Genomic DNA, 13,295 nt, shown 5'->3' on the forward strand with positions numbered 1-13,295 from the left:
ACTGACCCCCCAATCCAACCCATTGAAGCTGAGTGCCAAGCAGGGACTGAACCCCAATCCAACCCTTGAAGCTGAGTGCCAAGCAGGGACTGACCCCCCAATCCAACCCATTGAAGTTGAGTGCCAAGCAGGGACTGAACCCCAATCCAACCCTTGATGCCGAATGCCAAGCAGGGACTGACCCCCCCCCAATCCAACCCATTGATGCTGAGTGCCAAGCAGGGACAGACCCCCCCCCCAATCCAACCCATTGATGCTGAGTGCCAAGCAGGGACTGACCCCCAAGGCATTGGGTCCCATCTTTTTTTTACAGTATTTGGTATGACCCGGCCGGGGATCGAACCCCCGAGCTGCCACTCTAACCACGAGGCCACTGTCCGGTCTGACTGACTGACTGCCTTCAAGGCTCTGGTTCAACAACTCAGCGCTTTGTCTGTCCATTGAGCTCTCTTGACCCTTGATCACGTGTCACCACAGAAATGAGTACAGTCTACAGAACATTGCAGCTTTGATCAAAAAGGTCAAAACCATGAAGAGCTCCTCTGTAGACTTAGAGTTATGAGACACTTCTCCAAGGCCGTAAACGAGGAAGTGAACGGCAGTGCGCGCACGCGCAAAACAGGTCTAGGATCTCTGAAAAAGGAAAGGCCAAATTGTTTTTAATTACATTGATCCCCGTTTGATATCAATAAAAAAAGGCCCTAAAGACGCGTCTACACGTCAAAGGAAAAAAAAACTTAACCAAGGAGGACTTAATGGTTAATATGGTTAATGTTCCACAAGGCATGTCTGACAGAATACGGAGCACCTTATTCTGACAGACATTCCTTGTGTTACGTTCGTTTACATTAAGGCACTTTCTTATTGATGTATTTTACTTTCATTTATTGTATTCATTAAACTGTTTAGTAGCCATAAACGTCAAGACGTCTAATTGCCACTTAAGTAATGGATGCCACGGGCGTCAAGACGTCTTTCCTTGGGAATTAAAAAAATATATATATATTTTTTTTTAATTTTCATCCATATTTTGTAAATTCCTCTAATCTGGTGTACAGGTGATGACATGCACATTACATGCATAATAGAATTACAAATTATTTCTTTCTTTATAATGGGAGAATTGGCACTCAAAGCCTAAACTGGTACTGAGGAAAAACTTCATGTTTTTCTTCTTTAGCAAGTTGGAGGGGAGGACATGTTCCCTCCGTCCGTGTTCAGCGCGTCCACGTCATAGAGTTATATATCTATAGAGAAGACACCCGAGTTCTCCTCCCATCCACTTGCATTAAGTTGCTCAAAAGCGCATGAGGCGGATTCACTCCTCCTTCCTGGTAGGAACAGAGTGCATTCTGGGACGGTTTGGTTACAAACACATGAACGCGCTGCCGTTGACTATCATTGTGCCGTTTGTGCGCGTTCACGTATGAAACATTCGTTCACGTGTCATGGCCCCAATCACATGAACGTGCACAATGATAGTCAACGGAGCAGCGCTGGCTCGAGCTGCACTACCAAATCCGGCCACTATGTCCATTTCGCCTCAGGGTTTCCTCTGGGTGCCTTCTCTAGAAATATATACTCTAAGGTCCACGTTGACAGGAGAGATGATGAGAGGAGCAGAGTTTGTACCACCATTATTAACACCGGGACAGAATAATGGATATAGTCTCTCAGTGAAGGAGCAGCCAGTGAAAGAGTAAAGATGGACTCTGGTCTGGACGTCATAGAAGGAGACCAGACCCTCCTCATAGTCCACAAACACTCCCACTGTCTGGAGCTCCTCTCTCACAGGGAGGAGGACATCAGGGTCAGTATTAGCCAAGTAATTATTTCCATAAATCGACAACCCTATAGTCCAGTAACCATCGTTGGGGTTCAGTGTGATGCGTCCCTTCCTGTTGATGGACTCTCTGGCCTCCAACCTGAACCTCGTAGTAAAACCTTCCTGAGGAGAAACTTTGTTTTCCTAAGACATAGACAAATTGATCAAATCTCTCTTTGTTCTTTGGGAGATTCTTCCATACGTTTCCATGATGCACTTGTTTTCCATCGTCAGACAGGATGAGGCAGCGATGTGCTGTATCCGGGTCCAGAGTCACATTCACCTCATATTGCTGCATCCTCTTCATCTCAACATCAGACATCTTCTTCTCCATCTCTTCTTGACGGAGTGTCTTCTCTCCAGCTGAGGCACGGCTGTCCTCACAGTCCTCTCCAGCTGAGACACAGCTAATACTGACCCCCAATCCAACCCATTGATGCTGAGTGCCAAGCAGGGACTGACCCCCCCAATCCAACCCATTGATGCTGAGTGCCAAGCAGGGACTGACCCCCAAGGCATTGGGTCCCTTTTTTTTCAGTCTTTGGTATGACCCGGCCGGGGATCGAACCCCCGAGCTGCCACTCTAACCACGAGGCCACTGTCCGGTCTGACTGACTGACTGCCTTCAAGGCTCTGGTTCAACAACTCAGCGCTTTGTCTGTCCATTGAGCTCTCTTGACCCTTGATCACGTGTCACCACAGAAATGAGTACAGTCTACAGAACATTGCAGCTTTGATCAAAAAGGTCAAAACCATGAAGAGCTCCTCCGTAGACTTAACCCCTGGCCTACAATTAACGGAAAAAACGGAATTAATAAAAAAATCTAAACCTCCCGTTCACGGAGAAAACGGAATGACAATCAATATCAGTTATCGGGGGGTCAAAAGAGCAATTTTTTTTATTTTTTCGCTAATATCACTAATGTTGGATGTAATTTACCAAAAAACGGCCGAAATCCGCGTGATCGTGCGCTATCGTGCACGCGCGCCGTCTCTATGTGCGTCGCTGTAAAAAAAAATATATTTTGCGATGTTTTGGGGTTGATTTGAGGTTAATTTGACTTAGATATGAAAAATATAGCATTAGCTTAGTAATCCGGACCAGCCAAGCTAGTCACTAGGGTCAAAATACTGCCGGATGTTGTTGATCGTTGAACCGGAAGTGACTTAGGAAGATTCGTCTATTTTGGCCAAAATCAGCATAATGGTGCGTTCCCGCCATCTTGTGGCAATTCGAGAGAATACACTAGGAATGAAAAAAAAAAAAAAACATCTGTTCAAACCACCAGATCTTTCTTGTATGTTAAAACAATGAATTATAAATATGCCAATTTGTTACCCAAACAAAAGAAATTGGGATTGGCAGTCCAAGGGAGTTATGAGACACTTCTCCAAGGCTGTAAATGAGGAAGTGAACGGCAGTGTGCGCACGCGCAAAACAGGTCTATAGGATCTCTGAAAAAAGAAAGGCCAAATTGTTTTTAATTACAGTGATCCCGTTATAAATAAAAAAGGCCCTAAAGACGCGTCTACACGTCAAAGGAAAAAAAAAAGTGTTAACCAAGGAGGACTTAATGGTTAATATGGTTAATGTTCCACAAGGCATGTCTGACAGAATACGGAGCACCTTATTCTGACAGACATTCCTTGTGTTACATTCGTTTACATTAAGGCACTTTCTTATTGATGTATTTTACTTTCATTTATTGTATTCATTAAACTGTTTAGTAGCCATAAACGTCGAGACGTCTAATTGCCACTTAAGTAATGGATGCCACGGGCGTCAAGACGTCTTTCCTTGGGAATTCAATATATATATATTTTTTTTTAATTTTCATCCATATTTTGTAAATTCCTCTAATCTGGTGTACAGGTGATGACATGCACATTACATGCATAATAGAATTACAAATTATTTCTTTCTTTATAATGGGAGAATTGGCACTCAAAGCCTAAACTGGTGACCACCAGGTGGCGCTGAAAGAGTTAATGCACGTATGGAGTAAAATATATGCATAATTTACTTTTTTTTACTGGAGGAACAACTTCATGTTTTTCTTCTTTAGCGAGTTGGAGGGGAGGACATGTTCCCTCCGTCCATGTTCAGCGCGTCCACGTTGACAGGAGAGATGATGAGAGGAGCAGAGTTTCTACCACCATTATTAACACCGGGACAGAAGAATGGATATAGTCTCTCAGTGAAGGAGCAGCCAGTGAAAGAGTAGAGGTGGACTCTGGTCTCCACGTCATAGAAGGAGACCAGACCCTCCTCATAGTCCACAAACACTCCCACTGTCTGGACCATCTCTCTCACAGGGAGGACAGCAGGGGCAGCAGAAGCCTTGTACTTTCCATTCCAGAACCCTATAGTCCAGTAACCATCGTTGGGTTTCAGTGTGATGTATCCCTTCCTGTTGATGGACTCTCTGCCCACTCCTATAACCCATTCAGTCTTCCCTCCAACCTGAACCTCGTAGTAAAACCTTCCTGAGGAGAAACTTTGTTTTCCTAAGACAAGGAGAAAAAGATCAAATCTCTCTTTGTTCTTTGGGAGATTCTTCCATACGTTTCCATGATGCACTTGTTTTCCATCGTCAGACAGGATGAGGCAGGGATGTGCTGTATCAGGGTCCAGTGTCACGTTAACCTCATATTGCTGCATCCTCTTCATCTGAACATCAGACATCTTCTTCTCCATCTCTTCTTGACGGAGTGTCTTCTCTCCAGCTGAGACACAGCTGTCCTCACAGTTCTCTGCAGCTGAGACAAAGCTGTCCTCACAGTCCACACTTCAACTGGGAAGGGCTTGTTGTATCAGCAGTGGTTCTGGGGTGTCTTCTGGCCAGAGATGTCTTCATACAACCAAGGAATGTTTATGATGTGATTACAGCAGAATATTAAGTTGTTTTTAGGGTGATCTAATGGTCTGTCTCTCTCTCTTCTCTTTGACTAATGCTACTCAACACTCTGTGTGATCTGCTTTTAAGTCAAGCTGACTGAAATCTGACATCATCACACATGACATCAGTCTTGACCAAATATGGAGTTCCTGCTCCTGCACACAACTCAAGAATTAGGAGAGGTCCAGGTACATGGGTGTCTGTGTGAAGTAGTGAGACAGGTACATGGGTGTCTGTGTGAAGCAGTGAGACAGGTCCATGGGTGTCTGTGTGAAGTAGTGAGACAGGTACATGGGTGTCTGTGTGAAGTAGTGAGACAGGTACATGGGTGTCTGTGTGAAGTAGTGAGACAGGTACATGGGTGTATAGTGTATCTTGTTGACCAGGACCATTGCATGTTGCTGTACTCTGTCGTCTACCCTGAGCCTATCAAAATGAGTAGTTCTTGAGTGAATTAGCCTGTCGCTAAGTCCCACCCAAGCCCGTTCTTGGCCAATACCACGTTAGAAACGGTTGCTAGGTTAGGATCCTGGTCAAGCTTCCAATGCTGGTCAAAATGGTTTTGCAGTGTCAATAAATATATTTGCTGTACAGCATGTGTGGGTTTGTTTTCTTACCTTATGAGCAAACTAGTCCATTCCATGAATTATTTCGCTCCGTTGTGCAGTTTACTAGTATCTATAAAAATAGGCTCTCATTGACTTCCATTGTAACGGGAAACAGCTCTCAAAATCAGTCAGTTAGCACATAAGCGAACACAACAAAAGCTGATTCTGACAGTTTATGACATCAAGAAAACTCATGCCGTTTTATTTTCGTCTTTTGATAGATTTATAAAGTAACTATATTGGTTGGAGATATACAGCGGATCTGGTGTTCCTCGATCGTTTGTAAACAAGTCGCCATGCTGTTTGAGATGCACCCAGCTGCAGTCCCAGACATTTCTCCTAAAGCTTCTCCCTCAAACACGTCCAAAACGGTCTGGATGGTAAGTCTGGAACCGAGGCTATACTTCAGGAGTGTGTGTACAGATTTGGACCAATCAGATCGTTTTGTAGGCAAACTTGTCAGGGTTGCCAAGTCTGCTTATTTCCCGCTACTTTTGGCTTAAGGCTAATAATTAGTACTGTAATACATTTTCAAAACATTAATTATCATAGACATAGGCCTACATAGTATTTATAATGATAAATGCATACAATATTTTTATTAGGATTATATATGGTCATATTATTGTGTTTGTTTTGGCTTGTTTTTCTTGATTTGGCTTTAAGAGTTGGCTTGTTTTTGGAGGTGGGTTGGCTTATATCTCTCACACAATGTGGCAACACCGAAGTCAAAACAAAAACATGTTTTTTATTTTTTATTAAAAATAAAACCGCATGAGTTTTCCTGTCATAAACGGTCATAATCAGCTTAGTGTTCTAAAAGAGTGAGTTTGAGAGTTGTTTCCCCATTACAATGGAAGTCAATGAGAGCCTATTTTTATTTATAATATGTAGGCTACTAGTAAACTGCACAACGGAGCGAAATAATTCATGGAATGGACTAGTTTGCTCATAAGGTAAGAAAACAACCCCACACATGCTGTACAGCAAATATATTTATTGACACTGCAAAACCATTTTGACCAGCATTGAAAGCTTGACCAGGATCCTAACCTAGCAACCGTTTCTAACGTGGTATTGGCCAAGAACGGGCTTGGGTGGGACTTAGCGACAGGCTAATTGACTTACTTGGTTAATTTCCACCACTGCCTGTCGCTACAGACTGTCAAAGTCGTACGATTTGTCACACACGTTACCGCAGTTCAAATTTGTTCGCCGCATTTGACCCATCTCTGGGAGCGGTGAGCTGCAGCCAAGGAGCGGTGAGCTGCAGCTTTGCTGCGCTCGGGAATAATTTGATTAGTAGATTTGACCTCCCAATCCACCCATTGATGCTGAGTGCCAAGCAGGGACTGACCCCCAAGGCATTGGGTCCCTTTTTTTTTTAACAGTCTTTGGTATGACCCGGCCGGGGATCGAACCCCCGAGCTGCCACTCTAACCACGAGGCTACTGTCCGGTCTGACTGACTGACTGCCTTCAAGGCTCTGGTTCAACAACTCAGCGCTTTGTCTGTCCATTGAGCTCTCTTGACCCTTGCTCACGTGTCACCACAAAAATGAGTACAGTCTACAGAACATTGCAGCTTTGATCAAAAAGGTCAAAACCATGAAGAGCTCCTCCGTAGACTTAGAGTTATGAGACACTTCTCCAAGGCCGTAAACGAGGAAGTGAACGGCAGTGTGCGCACGCGCAAAAAGGAAAGGCCAAATTGTTTTTAATAATTACAGTTGATATCAATAAAAAAGGCCCTAAAGACGCGTCTACACGTCAAAGGAAAAAAAGAAAGTGTTAACCAAGGAGGACTTAATGGTTAATATGGTTAATGTTCCACAAGGCATGTCTGACAGAATACGGAGCACCTTATTCTGACAGACATTCCTTGTGTTACATTCGTTTACATTAAGGCACTTTCTTATTGATGTATTTTACTTCCATTTATTGTATTCATTAATGCACGTATGGAGTAAAATATATATTTTACTTCTATTTTTTTACTGGAGGAACAACTTCATGTTTTTCTTCTTTAGCAAGTTGGAGGTAACCTGACGCTGCCAGATCCAAGAAGCTTGCTACACAAGTTTGTTTCACAGCTTATTGGGATCTGGGATCTCGGAAGCAAATTCGATGACGGGGCTGTTCCTTTTTTTCAAGATACTTGGTAGATGATTGGATGGGACCGTCTGTCTATCACCGTGTGGGCGTGCAAACATAACCAATCACATTGACGTGTCTATATACCTCCACATCCGGTTTCGCACATATCCCGCCATTAGCTCACGCTGATTGGTTCGAACCACGGAGCGGTTCGGTCTTAGCTCAACTCCCTGAGTGATCCCAGATGGTTGCTGTGTTGGGGAACATGGTTACCCAATACCGCCCCCATCTGGCAGAGTCAGGTTAAGTTGGAGGGGAGGACATGTTCCCTCCGTCCGTGTTCAGCGCGTCCACGTTGACAGGAGAGATGATGAGAGGAGCAGAGTTTCTACCACCATTATCAATACCGGGACTGAAGAATGGATGTAGTCTCTCAGTGAAGGAGCAGCCGGTGAAAGAGTAGAGGTGGACTCTGGTCTCCACGTCATAGAAGGAGACCAGACCCTCCTCATAGTCCACAAACACTCCCACTGTCTGGAGCTCCTCTCTCACAGGGAGGAGAACACGAGGGTCGGCAAGAGCCTTACACTTTCCATTCCAGAACCGTATAGTCCAGTAACCATCGTTGGGTTTCTGTGTGAGCTCTCCCTTCCTGTTGATGGACTCTCTGGCCACTCCTAGATCCCACTCAGTCACCCCTCCAACCTCGACCTCGTAGTAAAACCTTCCTGAGGAGAAACTTTGTTTTCCTAAGACATAGACATATAGACCAAATCTCTCTTTGTTCTCTGGGAGATTCTTCCATACGTTTCCATCATGCACTTGTTTTCCATCGTCAGACAGGATGAGGCAGCGATGTGCTGTATCCGGGTCCAGAGTCACATTCACCTCATATTGCTGCATCCTCTTCATCTCAACATCAGACATCTTCTTCTCCATCTCTTCTTGACGGAGTGTCTTCTCTCCAGCTGAGACACAGCTGTCCTCACAGTCCTCTCCAGCTGAGACACAGCTGTCTTCACAGTCCTCTCCAGCTGAGACAAAGCTGTCCTCACAGTCCACACTTCAACTGGGAAGGGCTTGTTGTATCAGCAGTGGTTCCGTGGTGTCTTCTGGCCAGAGATGTCCGTCTTTGTACAACCCAGGAATGTCTATGATGTGATTACAGCAGAATATTAAGTTGTTTTTAGGGTGATGTAATGGTCTGTCTCTCTTCTCTTTGACTAATGCTCCTCAACACTCTGTGTGATCTTCTTTTAAGTCAAGCTGACTGAAATCTGACATCATCACACATGACATCAGTCTTGACCAAATATGGAGTTCCTGCTCCCGCACACAACTAAATAATTAGGAGAGGTCCAGGTACATGGGTGTCTGTGTGAAGTAGTGAGACAGGTACATACATGGGTGTCTGTGTGAAGTAGTGAGACATGTACATGGGTGTCTGTGTGAAGTAGTGAGACAGGTACATGGGTGTCTGTGTGAAGGAGTGAGACAGGTACATGGGTGTCTGTGTGAAGTAGTGAGACAGGTACATGCAGGTGTCTGTGTGAAGTAGTGAGACAGGTACATGGGTGTGTAGTGTATCTTGTTGACCAGGACCATTGCATGTTGCTGTACTCTGTCGTCTACCCTGAGCCATCCCAACCTATCAAAATGAGTAGTTATTGAGTTAATTGACTTACTTGGTTAATTCCCACCACTGCCTGTCGCTACAGACTGTCAAAGTCGTACGATTTGTCACACACGTTACCGCAGTTCAAATTTTCGCCGCATTTGACCCATCTCTTGAGATCTCTTGACCCTTAATCATGTGTCACCACAGAAATGAGTACAGTCTACAGAACATTGCAGCTTTGATCAAAAAGGTCAAAACCATGAAGAGCTCCTCCGTAGACTTAGAGTTATGAGACACTTCTCCAAGGCCGTAAACGAGGAAGTGAACAGCAGTGCGCACGCGCAAAACAGGTCTAGGATCTCTGAAAAAGGAAAGGCCAAATTGTTTTTAATTACAGTGATCCCCGTTTGATATCAATAAAAAAGGCCCTAAAGACGCGTCTACACGTCAAAGGGGAAAAAAAGTGTTAACCAAGGAGGACTTAATGGATAATATGGTTAATGATCCACAAGGCATGTCTGACAGAATACGGAGCACCTTATTCTGACAGACATTCCTTGTGTTATATTCGTTTACATTAAGGCACTTTCTTATTGATATATTTTACTTTCATTTATTGTATTCATTAAACTGTTTAGTAGCCATAAACGTCAAGACGTCTAATTGCCACTTACGTAATGGATGCCACGGGCGTCAAGACGTCTTTCCTTGGGAATTCAAAATATATATATATATATATTTTAAATTTTCTCGTTCACGCTCCCAGAACTCAAACAACCTGTCTTTACGAGAGTGAGAGAGGTGGCTTCCGTCGCACCTTCTCGCGCTCTGAGCGTTGCCGGCGTGAGGACCTACGTGAGCACCATCCGCATTCCTATTCGGCGGATCTCCGACGCGGGCCTGGGGGAGGCGACGTCCGTGGCACCTGCAGTCTATGATTAGACAGATCATGACGGGCTTCGGCGAGGTCAGCTACCTCATGGACTCTGACTCTCGAACCGCGGAGCCGGCACACCCGCGGCGAATCTGAGCGAGGCCCTAAGCAACGCGGATGCCGACGCTACAGCGGTGGATGAGCCGCCTGTAGGCAGAGCCGAACCAAGGGACAGTTGACACGCATTTAGAAGAGGGTCTGGTGTCTGGCCCGCCACCTGCCAGGGAGTGGCGTCGGCCGGGGCTCGACCCAGGCCCCCCCATCAGCCTGGAGGAGCCCAGCTCGCTGCCCTTCCTCCGGCTGGCGCACTTCTTCCTTCTCAATGACGACGACGAAGACCAACCCCCAGGGGTTGACCAAAGAGCAGAACGACAACCTCTCCATGCGTAACTTCGGGGAGAGAGTGACGCCTTGAAGACTTGCAGTGTCTGCATAACGGAGTATATGCAGAGAGGGCAACAAGTTAAGGAAGCTGCCCTGCTCCCATGAGTACCACGTTCACTGCAGCGACCGCTGGCTGTCCGAAAACTCCACCTGCCGCAGGGACCGTCCTGGTATCTGCCAACCGAGAGAGCGTGGTCTAACATCGGTTGATAGGAGGGCTTTACACAGCACTCAACAGGAGGAGACAGCATGCCTTTTCCATTAATTTAACCGTGGTATCTGATGCCTCAAGCCGGTCAGAGGTGGTTAGAACTATGTTTTTTCCCCCTCCTCGTCATATTCCTAAATTTGATCCATGGATATAGGTTTGATGTGGGATGCTCCGAATGATCAGGCCCTTGCATTGACATCATCAACCATTATTGATGGAAAAGCTTGTTGTATTGCAGCACAGCCTCTGAGGAACTGTGTCCAGTTAGCAATCTACTGCTAATGTGCATTTAAATATAGGATTGTTATCGGTTCAAGATCTTATTTATTCTCATGAAATCAAGTTTTGTTTTTTCAACATGACTGCAGGTTTTTGCAAGTTTCTTTTTTTTTTTTTTTTTTTAAGTTTATCTTTTTACTTATCTTTTACAAAGTCACTACAACCTACTCAGAAAACATGTGGAATGTTAAATACCTTTTTATTTTTATTTTTTACAAATATTACATTTTTAACCACTTGAACCCTTAGAGTCCCTTTTCTGGGGCCCAACATTCTGCCAGTACAGTCGATGGACAAGCTAACAACGTGCCGTGCAGCGATGGTGTTGTAAAAAGCTTGTAGATTGGCTGTTTTAGCCGAAGATATTTAGTGTAGTGTGAAAACCAGAGAGCGGCCTAGTATAGAGCCCTGGAGGACTCCGGCCAACTACGTATGTAGGGTTTAATTGGTTAAATGTATACACAAATGTAAGATCACGTCATCTCACAGCAGATCATTCAGATGGGAGCATCCCTTGGGTCGGTGGTATATATAAAGGGATTGTGACATTTAAAACACATTTTTGTAGATTTTTTGGCTTTTCTTGACATCAATTTCACCAAAAAAAACGAAGTTTGAACATTCAGTGTATTCTCTGCTGTCTGGACTTTTGTGAATAATTATGCAAAAATGTCTCATCTGGTTGGACGGCAGGCATATACGTAGATCCCTGCTAAACCTCCGCCCCCTCCCCTCTGCTCCCTGCCTACCCTCTCTTCTCCACCCCTCTCCTCTCCGCTTCCTCATTGTGACTGCGACTTTGTTTCTTTGTAATACTTACTAATAATGGCTTCTAGAGAAAAATCAATCTGTTCTGTTGTTGGCTGTGTCAATCAACACAAGTCCTTACACTGGATACCAACTGGCCTAGATGACTCTTTTATTTTTGACGGTGACGTTCCTACTAAGTTGTCAAAGAAGCGCATCTTGGGTTGACAGGAAAGGGGGAATTACCGACATCTACAGGCTAAAATAATGTGTTTTTCCATGGCTTCTCAGGATGCAGATTACACATACACAAAAACTCCTGGCAAGAAATACTGGAGTGGAGTTGAGTGTTCAAACTTTTTAGACACGTTTGAAGGACCATGGCCAAGACTTTTAATGTTGTTAAAATTATGTTATAAATAATGTCATAATACCTTTAACTACTTTCAGAAGGATGTCACACTTGACCGCGTTCACACCATCTACCACCGTGTATTGAGAAACAAAACTGTTACTTATTTGTCAGTGGCACGAACCGCCAAACACATCAACGCTTGCTGAATTGTTAAAAAAAATTATAAATGTAGAATGTTGTACAAAATGTAGGGAAAGACATAAGTGCAACTAAGATAACCTTTTGGAATGCTTTGCTCTGTTTTGGAATTGTTAAATAATTGAGTTGTGTTCAGACCTGAAATGAGGGATATACCGATGCTAGTATATCAGGTATTGGCCCAATAGATTATTAATGTGTTGATATCCCATTTTCCCTCTACTCCACAAGGTTTACGTGTCCTCACAGGTTACGTACGTTCACAAATTCAAGACGCCTGTCTTGCGTTTGCCTTGTGTCTGTGTTTAATGGCCACTCCAATGGAACCCCATTATGGTTTGGTGGTGGGGAGGGGGGGGCAGAACACATCCATCAAAGCTGTGTTCAGACACAAGGCAAGTGTCTTGAACGCAGCCCAGTAAGGTCATATCTCGACCCCGCCCCCTCACCTCTGCCCCACCCCCTCCTGGTGCTGTGGCCATCTTGGATCCTTAGACACAGGGAGAGAGGTGGGGCCGAGAAAGGTCCTGTGTGTGTGTGTGTGTGTGTGTGTGTGTGTGTGTTTGTCACACTGACCCCCCCCCCAATCCAACCCATTGATGCTGAGTGCCACTGCTTTCTATGGCACAGGCAGCTCCCAGCAGGATCCACCGGCAGAGACTGTGCACAGCTGCTGGACATGAGACTAATTAATTAGAGCGACAGAGAGAGAGAGGTGTGTGTGTGTGTGTGTGTGTGTGTGTGTGTGTGTGTGTGTGTGTGTGTGTGTGTGTGTGTGTGTGTGTGTGTGTGTGTGTGTGTGTGTGTGTGTGTGTGTGTGTGTGTGTGTGTGTGTGTCCATTTAACAAGGTGCAGACGATCAGAAATCAGCAGAGAGTGATCGACGTTTGCACTGTCTTTTTATTACTTGGTTAATTTGCAAGCTGGGATGTATAGTTGCTCTGGCCTCTGTCCTACTGTCCTACTGCCACCTACTGTCCGTTTATCATATTACACAGTGGGTGAAAAAAACACACCCCTTAAGACTAAACCACACCCATCAGAGGTGTGGCTTCCAGAGGTTCCGAGGTACCTATAGAAACCTCTAGGTGTCAGTTCGGTACAAAGGAACGGAACACAACTGTATGTCGTATTGAAGTG

General features: G+C 44.8%; 1 pseudogene across 1 annotated transcript; it reads left to right on the top strand.

Annotated features, from left to right (window-relative positions):
• Positions 1 to 9,801: 9,801 nt before the first annotated feature.
• LOC310867503 (E3 ubiquitin-protein ligase RNF12-A-like) lies at positions 9,802 to 11,152 on the top strand (annotated as a pseudogene). The gene has a single exon. The product of its transcript is annotated as an E3 ubiquitin-protein ligase RNF12-A-like (transcript).
• Positions 11,153 to 13,295: the final 2,143 nt, after the last annotated feature.

Source organism: Protomyctophum parallelum (assembly GCF_964188405.1).
Source record: "Protomyctophum parallelum genome assembly, chromosome: 12".
NCBI classification, from domain to species: Eukaryota; Metazoa; Chordata; class Actinopteri; order Myctophiformes; family Myctophidae; genus Protomyctophum; species Protomyctophum parallelum.